The sequence below is a fragment of the Sparus aurata genome, chromosome 4 (genome assembly GCF_900880675.1).
Source record: "Sparus aurata chromosome 4, fSpaAur1.1, whole genome shotgun sequence".
NCBI classification, from domain to species: Eukaryota; Metazoa; Chordata; class Actinopteri; order Spariformes; family Sparidae; genus Sparus; species Sparus aurata.
The window spans coordinates 15776071-15792977 of NC_044190.1; positions in this window are offsets into that span (position 1 = coordinate 15776071).

The following is a 16907-nucleotide window of genomic DNA, read 5'->3' on the forward strand; positions in this document are numbered from 1 at the left end:
GCTGCAGTATTCTGGACGATCTGGATTGGAGCAGAAAAGCATGACTAATACCATGTATACAGCGAGATGCAGTAATCTAGAAATGGTATGGTAAATGCGTGAATGACTCCTATTAGAAGTGAAAATGGAAGAAAGGGATCTAATCCTTAGTGTGACACAACTCTCAGGGTGCTTCAGTATCCGTTTATCACATTTAAAAGTACAAATTGGATGTATCGAAAGGACTGTGCTCAGCATGAGGCCCCCCCCCCCGAAAAGTAAGACATGAGCTGCTGTCAGTGGTCAGCCACCATCAGTGTGTGAATGTGACTATGAGTGGGCGAATGAGAGACAATATTGTAAAGCACTTGTCCGCTATGATGGAAGTGCCCTATATAAATGCAGTCCATTAACTACTTCAAACAATCCTGGTTAAGTCAGACACTGTACATCAGAAATTAATACCTGAGGCAAGTTGAGGTGCAGTGATTGGCCGAAGGGCAAATTATATAGGGACAATATTTCTCCTTGCAGCTGTTTTTCCTTTATAGCAACTGTTTCCCCCATTTGCTCCTTGTTTCGATGGATCAAACATCATTAGTGGAAACACGTTGCTGGGAAAAAGAACGTATTAATCCTATGGTTAACAGCCAGGGAGGCATTACTGTCTTGGGATGAAGCTACGGTGTGCTGGGCCTCTGGCTGTGCATAGCTGAACAGAACATCTTGCTTGCGTTACGCCTTTTTGCTGTGAAATAATTGAAAATCCATATCTATAATTACATAGAACATTGTACTTCACAGCTTTTAGCAGAGGAACTGCTCCAGTGAGAGCCATTTGTGGTATCGAATCAGCAAGGCACTCATAAGAGTCAGTTTGGAGCGTACTGAAATAACTTTGTCTCACAGATATCTGGCCTTTTTTGTATCTTTAAATAACAATGAAATCTTCTCCCTGACAGCGCGGTCAATGTTCCAGCAACATCTGTACACAACTCATGATTGTGGTTGCAATGAGCTGCTCAGCATCAGTCCATTGCAGTGGGGCAAGGGGACCTCCTGATGCCTTGTGGGTCATCTTGCGAGAAGTCTCTCTGATCATGTGTGAGAATGAATCCAGCGTTCCTTTCCCTTCCAGTGTGATGACAGGCACCGTACTTTGCCTTTCTTTAAGCAATTGAAATGTCCACGTCACACAGCTCAGACATGTCACAGCTTCCGAACATCTGCACCACGACTGCACCTCGTCCATTGACATTTCTATCCTGCCAGCACATTAAATGTAGTACCTTTGACAAGATGTGTTCACAGGAGGGGTTCCAGCCAGGGTTTCATACATCTGCCTCATCAGTTTCTGACAGAACAGATACAGTTGTCTACACATGCAGATAACTGTTCAAGTATCGATTTTCCTCCATTTTATACACATAATTACACTGACTGTATGTTGGGCCTTGCTGCTCATGATCTTCCTACTGTGTAGAATCCTGAGCTGGCCAAGCAGGTGTGCCAAAATTTGAAAGATGATGAGAGTTTTTTTTTTTTTTTTCACATATTGCTTGTTGTCCTGTGATTAATTCTCTTTTGAAGCTTGTTACGGTGGACACTCGCTGCAAATTCAGTATAATACGAGATGATAACTATATTAGTTCATATTAGTCCAACTGTCCAACTGCAACTGTTATTATTACCACAGTTGCTAGAGGTTGCCGCCTAAAACAAACGATGCTTTCATTTTGTCCTAGGCCCTGGGTCCTGGGTCATGGGTGGGCCCAAAATGGCCCTCTTACCAGTAAAATATTTCTTAGTGGTGGATGGGGCTCAAAACAATGAGCTAAAAGAGGCTAAAAAGCTTAGAGAAGCTGTAGAGTTGGGTTGCATTATTTATTGCTTTCTCCAGCAAGCAATTTTCAATAAAGGAAATCATCAGTTTGATCATAGTCTTAAAGTATTGATTTGAGGAGCTTAGAGTAATTTTTGACCTCAAGAAAAAATCCTAGGTTGATTCAGAGCCAAAATTTGATTGAGTTCAAAGTGTTTTCCTCTGTTTTTTTAAATGGTAGTTTCTCATCAGACAATGCAGCCAAATTCACCATGTACTCTAAAACAATTCTGTCAATACACCTAGTACCTCAGTACCTATGTATGCAAGCTATAATTATTGTTATTAAAGTTGGAGCTGAGCCTTGGACCTCGGATGCACTTCTGCATTCAATCGTCCTTTGCAGTTGCACGTCATTGATGTCAAATAGTCTGGCAGTCAGTAATCTCAGTACTCACTGCATTTTATAAAAAGAAAAATGCATCAAGTAGCATAATTGCATAAATGCTCCAGATGCACTAGTTCAGAATTCAAGTTTAGTGTGAAGTTCACCACGCACTTATCATTTCTGACTCATACTATAGTTGCACTTGATTCTTTATTTTTTTCACAGTACATTTGCAATCCCCAGGAGTGGTGGTGGGTTGTTGTGGAAATCTGACGCAAGAGTGAGAGTCAACTGCAAAGTCGAACAGAGATCGGTGCTACTGCTGGATTTTTTTTTCAGATGGACTTTGTCGTAGGCCACAGCGGGGTCAGGAGGAAAAGGAATGATGCACCACATGACCTTCATGATTCAGTGACCCTAGCAACATTTGTTTCTCAGCTTTGAGAATGAACATTTCCAGCAGTCATCAGGGCAGGGGAGGTATCTGGGATTTTTATCATGTCCAGGGCAATAAGAAACATATTTTGTGGGTAGCTATGTCTGTGTGTGTGTGTGTGTGTGTGTGTGTGCATGTGTGCATGTGCGTTTATGCGTGTAGGTGGAGGGGGAGAGCTTCCATTGCCAATGCTCTGCATGCAAACCTCACTCCCTCTAGCCACCTTCTGTTCTCTAATTGCAGCATGTCCACAATTTGAGTGCAGTCACGGTTGGATGAGTGTGAGATTTTCTTTCACATTTCCTGACAAAAAAATCATTACCTAATCGGAACCGTTCTTTCAAATGGCGCTTTAACTTTCAGCAGAGAGATGAACGTTGTCTGATTGCCACTTGGGTCTGCACCGTGTTCGCCTCTGGAGATCAGCGTGCCTGTATGTGTGTGTGCATCTTGTCTGCCGATCTCCCCAGGCACTACCTGCCACATTGACTTAGTGGATCAATCCACACCTTGCAGGTGCACCAGATGGGTATCACTTCGACTTTAAAATTCTAGGCTGCCTCTGCCAGAGTTGGTTTGTATGTGACAAGCTAAAAAACAAAGAGATAAATAAATAATAAATAAATAAGGCAACCTTGGTGCAGTATGCACCTATTCAGAAATAAGAAAAGGGAGTGAGCCAGAGATAGAGTGCCCCAGAATCTAATTTGATGTTATCTGCCATCCATTTCAGGAGACATTTTATTTCACTTTTTCCTGGCCAAATGAGGTGGCACTGTGCTGCAAATCTCTGCCTATGTTGAACTAGAAGTTTTTCATATATATGTTATTGTGCATGCAAAAGATCTTGAAAGTTAAAAGAGTCACAGTCCGCACCCACAGAAGCTCCTCTCTCCCCCGGCAAACGCTGCTGACCAACAAATAGCTTATAATCCATGTTCAAGCCTTAAAAAAGTGGCTAATAGCAGCTGTATATAATCATTTGTTTTGGCAATTGTGCAAAGACAAGATGTTCTATGTTCACGTGACATAGGAGGTGTAGTAATCATGACTCGTGTCTATCAGAGCTTCAAAGTCTGCCCATGCTGATGTTGGGATGGTTGGATGGGTCAACAAAAAATGGGTTTTTGACATAGAAGTCTACAGCCCCAGTTCCCTAGTCAACGCTACTTTCTTTTAAGCATGACCACAGCTGTCCCCCAACCTTAACCACATTTTAACCTAAGCCACAATCTTCTCTGAACCTTGAGCAAGTCATGTTGGTGCCTAAAACCTAACCAAATCCTGAAAATCGGTAAAATCAATTAACTTTTTCATACAATCTTCAAAAGCAAATGAAATGTTCCTACTAATAGCATAATTACAGAACAGAACTTGGTAATCCTAACTTTCAAAGCACCCAAAATTATTATTCAAACTCATTGTTGCTTTTGACCCTCTGAACCACTGATTCAACAAGTCCTACATCTTTGCTCCTGCTTTCCACCGTGTTTTACTGTTGAATCATTTCTCAGTTTGCTTCATTTCAAGGTCCTCTTGCAGCTGAAGGGTTGTTTGTTTCACCCAGTTTTGAACATATAAAGCAAGCATTCAGTTTTTTTCAAACATGAATGAGGAAAACTGTGAAAATGCATTCATGCGCTGTCCTCGAACTGCATTGTCTACGACACTCAGAGCTGACAAAGGGATAGGGGGTGGTGTGATTACTTGGATGTGTTGCATTTTGGGCTTGGATAAACAATGTCTCACTTAAGGACAGCACCATGGTTACTCAGCCTTCAAGGATGTACTTGAAAATATCTTATAGGCAGTTGTAAACTTCGTATTGAAAGACTCAGATCTTCTCTACATCAGTGATATTCCTTGGTAGCCTGAACACGGCAAGTGAATTGTGATCCCTTCAGAGGATATGCAGGGCACATCTTGCCACTGTAACACAGGGAGTTGGATGTCCCAGCAAAGCCAGGGGCTGCATGTGCTTGACTGCGCCCTTCTGACATCACCCATCACTCTTCTGTAGCTAGGGATCGACTTTGCCTATCATCCTTTCCTTCTCACCAACATGTTTGGCAGAGATGTGAAAGATGAGTTCCACTCCAGGAACAGCTCACCCTGCTGGGGAGAAATGCCAGTCTGCAAGGGACCTCTGGTTCAGTCTGGTTCAGACCTTTTCTAGTTTTCATAGGAGAGGTGGAACAGTAATACAGATTACCATAAACTTTGATGAATACTTTCAAGAAGAAATAAAGAAAACAGCAGACGTAGAGGAGAGCCATTTTAAACAAAACTGTCATAACTAAGCTTCTAATTTGTCCTTGGTTATTTTTTTTATTCAAAATGTACACTTTGTCCACATGATATCCTATCAAACATATTCCTTTATTTAATTATCACTGTCTTCTCTTTTTTTGTGTCACTCTCTTCATTTTTGTGATAATAATTCTTTTTTCTTTTTTTTTCGCTCTTCACACTGTGAATTGTGACGCTCACACTGTGCAGAACAGCAGTGCAATTGGAGAGGGAAATAAAAATAGCTTGGCATGTCAGCAGGGGTTTATGATGGCCTCTTTTCCTCAGAGAACTCTTATTAAGTCCTTCCCACATCTCATACAATAGACTAATGGAGAAAAGCCTGCAAAGGTAGTTCAGGCTGACGCCTCAAGTTACACCGAGTTGAGGTTACAGCACTTTTCTCCTAGTGAGTTTCTACCTTCTTGACACATCTTGTCAAAAAAGACAATAGCACCCTGCCCCAAAGCGTGCAGCACTTTTATATATTTGACCTAGATGATGTGACACTTCTGGCTGCCTGCTAAGTTGTGTTACTTGATTTCAAGCTTATATATAAAAACAGCTATTTTTTTCTCACTCCTCTGATTCTCTTTTGTTATCACTACAACATACCAGTCAAAAGTTATTTGTGGTATTGCGGCTCATACAAACCTGAACAAATGGTTTCTCTACCTTTTCTTGTCGATGGCCCACTGGGTCTGATGCTGGCACCACAGCCCTATTGTGTGACAGCCCTATTCTTCAACATGGAGATTTCCCATTGATAATTATTAGTTAAAAAAGGTGACATAATTTTCCGTTACACTATTCTGTAAATGTAGATATTGACGCTGTAGTGCAATGCTGGTATGAGGTCGATAAGACTGTCCAGAGATTGTTTTCAGGTCTATTTTGGTGGTGACCAACAGGCGTGATGCGGTTAAAATAGGCAAGACTTGGGTGACGCATGAGTGAGCGGCGCTGTTCATGTGTGGTGGTGTGGGCGCTCTAACCTTTTACATGGGTGCCAAAATTAAAAGCAAGGTATGTGGACCGGCCATTAGGCTGTGGTTACACTTGTCACTTCAAGTGTCCAGTTACAATCAAATACAGCTTTGCCTACACTTAGCCACAGATATGCATCTCCCTTAGCCAAATCGGAGACACGTGGTTTTCCTAACCCACATGCAAATTGCGGTAAACCCCACTCTGCACGAGATAGTGGTGGTGATGCTCCTGCAGCTGCTTGCTAACTGACAAAACATGGACAAAGGAACTATGCGTGCAGTTTATGAGCTAGCTCACAATCAGTAGAATAATATAAAAGAATTAACTACTTGCAATGGCTGAATCAGGGGAGGAAGTTGGGGAGTTGAGATGCATTTATGGTGAAACAGTTCCAAACCCTTTTGCTAGGCCAGCCTACATGCCACCAAATCACATTATCACCACTGGACAAGCACCACAGATGGTTTATCATCACCTTGTCTTGCTCATTGTGCCACTGTAGAGGGCTTCATCATGTTCTAACTACAAAGGGGCATCAAAGAGGGCACTTTTTTGTAATTCTTCTCAAACATGGAGACACCAGAGGGGCGATCTCTGATGCCTCTGTCTTCACGTTGCTTTATTTTTGGTTGATTTTGCTGAATGTCAACATTACATCACAGTCATATGTGAGTGGTTGCCTCCACAGTGCACTTAGGTTTCATAATGCAGTTACACTTTGGAGGAGGTACAACAAGAAAATCATACATAATAATTAAATCCAGATTTTTGTCTGTTTTGTCAGTTGGTCAGATGTTGAGGTGGATGCCATACTTGTTCTTGTTCCGGCCCAAAAAAAGTGACAAGGGGGTCCCTGTTTTTCTTCAATGCAAAGTTTTTATTTTAGTGTATTCCATCTCTTATTTTTATTTTTTTCAGTTTAGCCTTTTCGTTTCACCAACAGTGGGCAGATTAGCATGTGAATTGGGTGAGAAGAATTGCATTTCTAAGCTGTCAATAACAACACACTTTCCATTCAGTGGATAAAAAAAGAAATACAATCATGGCATTGTGCCATATTTGTGTTGAATTTAATTGGATGGGTCAACTGTGTACAGCTCATCCACTTGGATTTAACAAAGCTTTTTCTATTGAAGGATTCTTCCACCAAGTTGGATATGCACATGCATTTTTTTTTCCTTATTTCGGTTACATTTTTTGATGGGCTCCAAAAGCTTAACTTGCGCCATGCTTATCGTTGTGGTTTGATTTACAAGTCTTTTCTGAATAGGGCCTGTTTAAACATCGAATCGTCTGCATGAAATGTTTTTTTTAAGATGTTTGTTTTCAAAGCGGCTATTATGGCGCAACGTTTGTTTGTATTCTTTTGATGACAAGTGTCTGCAGTGGATTATTGTTCACTGCAGAACAGAAGTTAGTCAGCTACGACTCCCGCGTACCTGGAGATGATTGCTTCTACTCCAAAGAAGCAGGAGGAATGACACTTTCGTGCACTTTGAATGGGGGCTTGTTTGCGGAAGTACATCAGTACGAGAAAACCAAATTGTAAACTGAGGCTCTTGTATTGAAAATTATTTTGTGCGTTTGTGGAATGCATCAATCTGACTTTATAAACTGCTGTCACCTTTGCAGAGCATCAAATTCACTCAGAGATAGTGCATCTGTCCTGCACCGAATGTAATCAGTGGCTGTTTTCAACGGCTGTCCATTCTCTCTCTGGAGCTTTTTAGGAAGACTTTTCCTGCTCTGACCACCGAATTGCATACATTTACTTTCTACCCTCGAGCTCTGGATATCTGTTCCCTGCAGACATGGCAGGTGTGTCAGTCCAGTGTCTCTATAAGCTACCGTAACAGTTTATAAGCACAACATCTGACTGCTCTGTTGTGCTGTAACTCTAGAAGTGAGTAAGATGAGTCATTGCGGCCGGAGCATAGACAACTTGCCTACTTTTGGTAAATTAGCAGTTCGGTTGTATTTTTTAGTTGGCAGACCTTCTGTTGCCTCACCATTTTTAAATTTGAATATCAGACAAACTTTGACGGCAAAGACTCGCCCACTCCGTCTTGGTTTCACTCACCTCTCTGTGGCTGACAGCATCGTCCCCTTGTACCCACACATCAATCATGTGTGCTGAGACGGGACAGAGAGGATGGTGACTGACTCACTTCAAGACAGACACATTATAGTAAAGACTGAAAGCCATTCAATTAAGTGAGTTGCTTGGAACACAACAGCAAAAAACATGAGCAAATAGGTTTAATGTTGACTATATGATGTTTTGTCCCACAAAATAGCTGCAATGTTTGGGACCTTGTGTTCCAGGGCTGAGCAAATTTAACCCCTAGTACTACACTTCTATGTACAGTATGTAGTAGACATTGCAGTAAGAAAGGACAGCAATATTGCACTGAAGAAAAACTAATAAAGTTACTCTTCTTCTTCTTCTGTGCTGACTTACGTTTAAAGGTGTTTACACCCTGATATCAAACAGACAACTCGCGTTTACAATGTTTTTTTTACGGCAGCAGATTGGTGTTTGGTGTCTTGGCTCCGACCTCATCACTCCCTGCAGATGTTCACTTGGAGATAGTGTGAGTGATGAGAAAATATTTCCAACCTCCCTAGCTGGAGCCTGCAGGTGGATGCTGGTGATGGTGATGGGGCTGAAAAAACAGGTATTGACAGGACAGAAGGAGGGATGGGGAATGTTTGAGTCTGAACAGACTGCTGCGTTGGGAGGGTGCATTTCATAGATGACAGTGTGTGTCTACGTTTTATTTACATGTCTGTATATGTGAGTTGTTTGCAGGTGTCACCCCACTGGATGAACCACCCAGGTCGTTTTAGTCATCTTTAGAGCTGCTTGGCGTTTCTAGAATATTTCAACCCATTGGGGGAGTTTGTAACAGTCTTTGAGCATGAACAATTTTATAACTGGATTGGTGACACAAATGTGTTAGTTAACAGCTATGCAGGACTGTGATATGAAGTATACATTCCAGGTCTAGGAATAGCTAAAACTTGTTTCAGCCTTACTACACCAAATATTTGTCATATTAGTAATTAGGTACATTTTACCACTTAAATCATAACTAATCGTGTTGAGATCTGGGGACAGGTGACCTTTAAACGTATATGTTAGGCTGCATTGTCCAGTAGTTTTGGGCGTAACCCTGGCGCTGATTCACATGCCAGAAAAACAAAACACAAAATTCATTATAAAACACCATCTGACTAGACCCAAGTGCAGAGAACACACTGCACACATCAATTCTGAGTTATATGTTCTTTTCTTTGCACAAGTAAACACAAAACAGGAACATGTACTTTTCAGACTGCAGGCGCAACCTAACTGAGTCTGTCCAGAGACAGAAAACACTGAGCAAATTAAATTACTCTCTCAACAAAGCCAAACTGACCTGAGTGGATGGAGCATGGCATCATTAAGATTCAGCAACAAGAATCTGGAACAATGACATGTACATCTTGGCAGGTGAGAAAAATGAGGTCGGTCAGTTGAAGCAACTATTGTACATCAGGTCCAGAATGTCGAGGATCACCTAAAGGACAGCACTCTGGACAGCAGCCAGGACAAGAAACACAATGAATACAACTAAAACAGGCTCTTTTTTATTTGATTTTGAAAACCAACTGTATAATGAACCCACTTAGCCCTTCTGACATGCACATATCAACTAGGGTGCATTATTATTATAATTAATGGAAATTGTTAACCTTCCTGTCCCGTTTTGTTTTTGCTTTGGGTATAACTGCTGTGCTGCCTCTTTGGCCACATTTACACTTGCCATTTCGAGTGACTTGTATTTAGATAAAATCCAGACAGGAATTAAGGCACGTACTTTTATATGCCACTCTCCCAACCAAATCAAAGTCTGATTGTAATCCCATTGTCCTTGGCCACACTGAATGCAAATCAGGGTCAGCCCTGTCCTGTTCCCAAAGGAGCTGGTAAGCTGACTGGTAAGCACCTGAGGCTGTAACTGCCAATAAAATCATCATATAATTAAGCAAGTCATGTGATAAGGGATCAGAGAAAAGCCGCAAAATCCAGTTTGATCCATCTAAATTCAGAGTGATTCCAGTGTTTTTAAGTGTCGCAGCTATTATCACAGGGGGTGGACGCTGATGTCAGGTTTCATTGCTGACAATTTGCTTGAAAAACAATGTGCTTTACTTTTTTTTTTTACCAGAGTGCAGCCCAACATTTTTTTCTCTGCTCAGTGGGAAACAAACATGTTAAAGGGATATTCAGTTATTTTTATTTTATATATATATTTTTTTTTAATGAGGCCCTATATCTACATTTTTGAGTGTGTAAATGTTTCATACTAAGCAAAAATGTTTGAATCCCTCCAGCAGATTGCCTCAGCTGGCAACCGCAACAGGCTGCAATGGCTGAAATGTAATCCTTTGAGGCAACACTGACCATCAAAGTTACGTCCACTACTGTGCTTGCAAGTGCTTGTTTTGCCAGAGAAGGTGGAGGCTGTTATTCTCTGTCTGACAACCTTAAGGAAATTATTTTTACACAGACGTCAAGAGTTTGTCAAGAGTATGATTTTTTCTAGTTCCTCCTCAAGGAGAAGTCTCGTCCCTGGATCTGTGAGGTGAGTTGCTACGGTTGATGCCTTATCTCACAATAACAATAACAGTGAGTCGTGACTCTGGAAATGATTTCCTGTTAAACTCGAGGGTAAACTCCAAACTCCTCTCTCCGACTCTGACTCACGTTCCCACCTTTGCCTTCGCACAACAACTTAGCTCTTGCGAGATTTCAGAGTGAAACTTATCCTCGAACAAGGCTTGTGTTTGTTCTAAAAGGATCTTATTATTTACCAAGAAATGTCCCTCTCCACAGGTATCACTCCCAAAATGTTGGCAAATATTTGCCAAAAACAAGCACGGTAATTTAACATATCGCAGATGATGAGTTGCCCCAAAGGTATTTCATTGCAGCTGTATTCTCATCAACTGGACCGATTCCTAAAACCTTTGGTAGGTGTGAAGCATTTACACATCCAGACATGTTAATATAGGGCCCAAGTTGAAAAATACCAGAATTTGACTTTAACAACAAGTCATGTAGGTTTTCTAGACATGTCTGCTGATTGTTTTTTTATTATCTATTAATTATCTATTTTTTTTATTATTATTTATTATCTTTTGTGCACCACAAACAAATTCAAATCGCAACCAATCACACTTCGAATGCACGTCCACAATTAAGTGTGTGTTGGTGTAAATCATCCCCTCATGTCATGACATGGACTCTGCTACAGTCCTGCTACTCTTTCACACATGCAGTCCTGCACCAGCTGATCTTCACTAACTAACACAGGCAGCCACTACTCCCCTGGCCTGCTAACGAGCACCCCTATCACTCCTTCCTTGTAAACCTCTGAAGCCCCCACCCATTAGCGGTGACCCTGCTGACAGAGCTCCCAGTGTTTTGAAGGACAGGAGGCAGAGGCCAGAGACTCCCAGACCAAAGCCCGGATTAGTAACTAATCCTTGGAGGTATTTCTCTCTCCCCTGCCACCCCCTGCTTTTCAGGAATCTGCTTGCTGCATGACTTAAATTTTCAAGGGGAAAGGGAGCTGAACTGAGCGATGTGGGAGTCTGCCGCTGAGAGGATAGGAGTCAGAGCCGGTTAATGAAAATATTCGAGGAGCAGAGAGAGAATGTATGGCGTAGAATGTGGCTTGTGGCGTTTGATTTAGCACGTTATATAAACGTCTGAACTCCTGGCTAATTTCACTCAACTCTTCCAGAGGCGCAGGATTTCACTGTCCTGACATTTTTTATCACCATTTAGATTATGTTCTTTCATGCGCTTGTGTGAAAAGCCTCTATTCCAAACGGGAAAATGAGAATGTTCTGAAGTCAAAGCAGGGTCCCAGCTAACGGTGGCGCCTGCTGCAATCAGCGATTCACCCCACATCCAGTCTTCCCAGGCATCCACACTGCACACATGTTTATGTTTAATGGCCTACTTTACCCTGAGTATAAATTAACTTGCGTACTTGTCAAGAATTATAATTTGCGGAAAGAATTGCGTATACATCATTAGCTGTGTACATGATAACAGTCCGTGGATTTATGTAAACATGGTCAAAGTCATGCTTTCATGTAACATCCTCTCATTGCTAATTTAGCCTACATGCACACATTGTCTGGTGAATGCACCCCATTATATTAGCATGTAAGTGATTTATATACTCTAAAAGACAACCTCTCGCCTTTCCCTTATCGAGTTTATCTGCGCCACATGCGCCGTGATTGACAGCCTTTGATGAGGGCACAATAATGACAATCATCATCACATAACCATCTCACTAATTACTGTGTCATAATCACTGCCATCAAGGAATTCATAACTGAGTCCTCATTTGCAGAGGGTGAAATATTCATGCTCTTGTGGCGGAAGTTGAGCAGCCTGAATTTTAAAATGATTACACTTTGAAAATCTCCGGAGAGATGCAAAGAAGGAGCAGTTCCAATCAGCACTTCTGTTTTTTTTTTTTTGCTTTATCCAAGTATAGTATCCGATAAAACTGGGGGCATGGATAATGCAATTGCACGTACACGTCTGGTCAAATTAAATAAAAAAAGAAAAACTTGTGAAAGGGGAATTTCAATCGCACAGTTGTCAGAAAGACTATAGTTGTTTATTTGTTTATGGGCCCCTCTCTCTTTTTGCCCATTCCTCAGTGGAGCGGATTTGATTATACTGAGCAGAGGCAGAAGAATTAGTGTTGGATCGCTGCGTCGCATATGCTCCCCAAGGAGAGATGGTCTTGAAGAAAGGTTATGTGAGTGAGAGAGAAAAAAGAGAGACAGAGAGAGAGAGCAGATGGTTGAGTTACTCAATGTTCAAACATCCCTGGGCAGTAGTGGGGTGCACATTGTTGACTCTATGCTTGTAATAACTGCAGTCACATTTCTTACAGCCACATTTCATGCTTTAGTGGGTGGATGATGCACAACAGGCTTGTGTGTAACTTCATATCTGCAGTGATGGTGTAGATCCAGAAAAGGATAATCAAAATCTCATGCTATGGAGAGAAGATTTCCTAGACTAAATTTTTAAAGGAGACATGGACCCGAGGCAAGGCGAGTGCCTCTGATTCGATTGAAAAGTTGTAGAAGAGTAGCAGCCAGGCAAAGGCAGAGTCTGTTCTACAGCACATTGCCGTACACTGTATGACTGCACTGTGGACACCCATGTCTAGTTGTGGGCGATGATCCTCGATTGGAGTTAAAGAAGAAAACACTGCGCTGCATGAAAACTCTATCGTCAGCATAAATGTTTGCTAAGCACATTTCTGGAACCCACAGATATGCTGAAACAGTTATGTTGCAACTGACGTTTCATTAGGTTCAGCATCCGATTTTATGTTGGAACAACACCAGGCTTACGGTCCTGTTAGGTTAAGGCGCAAAAAACACTTGGTTAAGGTTAGGAGATGTCCAAACTTCTCGTCAAAAATATCATCAGCGGTTTGACACTTGTGATCTCGCAAATCAATGTGAGCCTTTAGATGAGGTAGAAGAGGTTTGCTCAGCTTCTATAGTATCAAATGACATAATTAAAGACTATATTACATTAAAGGTCCCATATTATGAAAAACAAGTTTTTTCTGGTCTCTACATATGTAAACTTGTCCTCCCTGAGCCTGTCAACTCCCAGAATGAGGAACCAAACGATTACTGCATCATCTCTGCAGCCCACCCACTGGTAAAACGGTGCTCCTACAGCCTATAGCCCATTCAGATTCAGCTCCTGTCGTTACGTAACGAAAGGAGAGATTTCCATAGGCAGGCCTCTTCTGCGTGAAAACACTCCCCCCTTTCCCCGGGGATATCCGAGAGGGGGGTGTTCTTCCCTGAGGTGAAGTTCGGTGTGTCCAGCGGTAAGATAGTAGTGTTAGGCAAAGTCGTTACTTAGAGCTAGACATGCAAGTTGCTCTGTTGTTGGTTGTAAAAATCAACCTAAGTGCCTATATTCTGTCCCAGCTACAGAAGAACAGAAGAGATAGTAGTTGCGTTTCATTTTTGACAACAATGTGCCGGCTACGGATAGGGTAAGTTTGTGTGTGCTAACCACTTCACATCGGACTGCTTCAGTAACAAGGGTCAGCACAAAGCTGTCTTTGCCTCGACTCTGACCCTTGTAAAAGGATCCGCTTCAGCCTGCTATGCAAAGGCGAGTTTAATGTTAATAATATTACGATGGAGCCTGGTTGTCACAGTAAAAACTCTGAAAACATGTGCAGACTGGAGACAGAGCAATGCGAACAGTGTCCAAGAGTTTGTAGACTGTGTTGGAGACAAACACAGCTTTCGCTAGCTGTTAGCCATTAGCTACATGGTAGTAACTTTAACAACACATACAAAGTAAGTAACATGTTCAGACACACTAACCACTCAGAAACATCCTGCTGCAGTCACAGAGTCTGAATTTCTTCAGGAGCCTCTCCTTCTGGGTCCGATTCTGGGTCAAACTGGTATGGTTGAATGACAGCATCTTGGCGTGCCATAGCCATACATCCACCATAAACATTAGCACATGCTACCGCTAGCGTAAGCGGCATCGTCTCCCTGAGAGGCGTGTAGCAGGCAAGGCAGGCGTTGACAGACGGAGCTCATTAACATTTAAAGGTGCAGGCACAGAAACAGCCTGCTCTCAAGAGAGCTCACTTGAGCAACTTTTAGACAGCTAAAATTCAGGAACATGGATGGGTTTGGGGCAATACATTTCAGATACAATGTTGTTGGACCCCTGACAGCTGTGTGAAATTAATGAAAATAACATAATATGGGACCTTTAAACAAAGAGTGAAGATTAGCACTGAAGGCTTTTCTCGATGGAAAAGATGTTTTCACTTTTCTCTTGACTGTATTTGGTGGCTCTCCTACTGTTGATCTCATTGGTTCAAGTTGATAGAAGGTGATAGATGGATGATAGATTGTTAACCCTGTAAGACCCAAATATAGAAAAACCTAAAAAGTAGAGAAATGTTGTAATATTGGAACGTTGGGCTTAGGTGGGAGCAGAATTTCTGTATGTGTACTCACGTTCTCTGAACAACAATTCAGAATAACTAAGGATTCATTTGCAGAGTTGATCGCTTACTTATCCCCATAAAGGTATATAACATTAATAATAATCACACATTCATTCATTCATTTATGAAAACATTTTTTTCTCATTATTATTAAATAGCTTTTTCTAGTGACTTCTTCATTCCTTTTTTTCTTTTCATGGCTGATTATCATTCATAGTGAAAGTCCCAAAAACAGTTCTTGTCCTCTAAAAAGCAAAGGTGAACATCACACTTGCTGCATTGCTTGTTAGTGTATCCTTTAGTGCAGTGTCTGCAGCTTCCTCTCCCTGTCTTCACTGGGAAATGCGCAACTAGGTCCTTGCGTACATCCAATGGGAGGTGTGCACTTCTCTTGGATGGTCTCTTCTGAGGAATCAGAGGGCTTCCTGATGTCACTGTTGCTGGGCTCCCTAGGCCTGAAGATGGTCGTCCTCTCTTTGGAGTTTGGAGCGCCATGTTCACCAGGATGAGAGAGAATGCTGGCTGTGCCTGAAACTGTCTCCTGTTCATTGTCTCTTTGCTAGACATCTTGAGAGAGGATGATGGTGTGCCAGAAGATGTACATATACCAGCGACAGGATTTGATGGGGGACCTCTATTTGGCTGTAAATGAGTGCAACAAATCCACAACTCCCATGTACTTGTTGTTGGCACCAACAATGTAAGGCCTCTCAACTTAAGAGTAGGTTCGGCTGGCTTTGTCCCAGCTTTGAATCTTCTGCACAGGTTCAGGTCCAGCAAAGGATAACACAAGTGTGATGGCCCTGTTGTCAGACCATTTGACAGCACAGTTGCTGTGATTCCCCTCCACTCTGACGTCATCGCTTCCTCTCCCCTTTTTCTTCAAGCTCTTCTTGTCTGGTCACAGGTCACAGTTGGGCAGGCGCACCTGCCTGGCTGTTCCCACATAGTGAATTCCCCAATGTATTCCAGGCAGACAATACTGTCTGATTATTGTAAGTTGCTTTGGACAAAAGCATCTGCTAAATGCCCTAAATGTAAATGTAAATGGCTTAGCCTATGCTCTCTACTTACATGCATACCCCCACTTACATCCACACATCCACATTCAGGAAAATGTTCACCTTTCCCAGAACTGAATTATCTCTTGATATCCTCTTTGTGGACAAAGTTGTGGAATTTTAGGTCAGTCTGATCAAATTAACTACATTTTTTAGAGATAAAACTTTTAAATCAGTCAAATTTGACCAGAACACAACACAAGGGTAGTATGTATACTTTCCATGTATAAAAAAAACACTCTGTTTCAGGCAGTGGTGTAGTGGAGGGAATACAACCTGTTTGTTCCCACTGCAAAAAGCCTGCTATTTTGACTACCACACTCACCCAACGTTGTAATATTGCAACAAATATATAACAAGCTCTAAATGAAATTTGATGAATCTATTCTACAAAAACTACATATGTACATGTTCTAGACATTGTAATGACAACAAAAAAAAATATATAAAAGACATTTAACTTACTTGAATCTGATGAATTTAGTCCAATGAAACAAAGCAATGTTGTCCGAAGGAAACCATGAGAGGTTGTGTGAGTTCATGGCCATGAGGCGGGACTTATAAACAAATGTACTATCCAATAGCATCGTTAGACTGAACAATAGGACCCAATGACTATGTACATGTGGTAAAAAACAAGATAAAATATAACAGATTGTTTTTTAGGGTAGCTAAAGGTAACGTTGTAATTTACAACAGTGGGTCTTAGAGGGTTAATCCGATCACCTGCTAATAATTTTTTGGCGGTGCCTGCCCTTTTATAAATACTTTCTGGCAGAGCGTTTCCAGATTGTTCTGTGAAACAAACCATTTTGGATCAGACAATACCCACACCGAACTGGGTTCAAAA